We start from the raw sequence: 1,334 nt of genomic DNA, 5'->3' as shown, positions 1-1,334 counted from the left end.
GGCTAGTGGAAGGTGTCCCTACCCATGCCTGGGGGTGGAACGAGATTGGTTCTAGGGTTCTTCCAATCCAAACCATTGCAGGATTCTCTGATTGGACTGTTATTTTCTGCTCTGGTGAAGTGCCCAGCTGCTGTCACCCAACTTCCCCTGGGCTGACTTATGCTGAGCCTCAGTTTACAGCTGTCCCTAAATCCATTGTTAGAGCTGGCAGGAATGTGCAAACTTCCAGATGGATCTAGACCATTTGAGGTTGTCCAGCTGGGCACCACAGCTCAGCCACTATCATGTTTGTAAAGCTGTGCTTTATGAAGCAGCTGAAGATCTGGCCCAGGAATTTGAAATATGCTGTTTCTTTGTTGTTTGTGGTATTTTCTCAGAAAATGACAGAGCAGATTTTCTGGTGATTTGTGGCAATAAACCCGGGCCCTTGCTGCTAGAGGGAGGAGTACCAGGAAGAATGCAGGAAGGTGAGTATGACAAATCCACTGCAGGTTGCATTTTCAGATGCTGTGCCCTCAACTGTGCTAAGATCAGAGAGTTTTGCTTTGATGGAAGATCACCCAACTAAACAGGACTTTGTTCATGTCTTTTCCTTCACCTCATGTCCCATCCCAAGCTACAGGCAGACTTTGACTCTTCTATTTCAGGAAAAGAGCCAAAGAGCAGATGTCATTGAATCATAGAATTGTTGATGTTGGAAAAGACCTCTAAGATAGTTTCATAGTATGCTAAGGGGTGGCATGGACCTTAGAGATCATCTAGTCCCAACCCCCTGCCCTGAGCAGGAACACCTTCCACCACACCAGGTTGCTCAAGGCTTTATGCAACCTGGAATGAACTCTGCCAGGACTAGGGCTTCCACAACCTCCCTGGGCAACCTGTGCTAGTACCTCACCATGCTCACAGGAAAAAGCTTCTTCCTAATATCTAATCTAAAGTTTCCCTCTTACAATTTGTACCCATTGCCCTTTGTCCTATCACTCTAGTTCCTAACAAAGAGTCCCTCTCCATTTTCCCTTCAGCTCCTTCAGATCCTGGAAGGTTCCCAACTTTCTCAGTCTGTCCTTCCAGGGAAGGTGCACCAGTCCTCTTCTCAGCCTCGTGGCCTCCTCTGGACTTGCTCCAACAGTTCCTTCTTCTCTTAGGGACACCAGAACTGTGTGCAGTACTCCAGGTGGGGTCTCACAGGAGCAGAGTAGAGGCGGAAAATCAAAGGTCATCAAGTCTGACCATTACTGTCCCCCCCAGAGTCCCCAATTCCTGGTGTTTCGGTAAGTTGGAGGTGGTCAAGGAACATTACTGCCCCTGCTCATGTCTTCTGCTTAGCTGGTTTT

This window comes from Acanthisitta chloris, unplaced genomic scaffold (assembly GCF_000695815.1).
Source record: "Acanthisitta chloris isolate BGI_N310 unplaced genomic scaffold, ASM69581v1 scaffold32156, whole genome shotgun sequence".
Taxonomy (NCBI): Eukaryota; Metazoa; Chordata; class Aves; order Passeriformes; family Acanthisittidae; genus Acanthisitta; species Acanthisitta chloris.
This window is presented reverse-complemented; position numbering follows the sequence as displayed.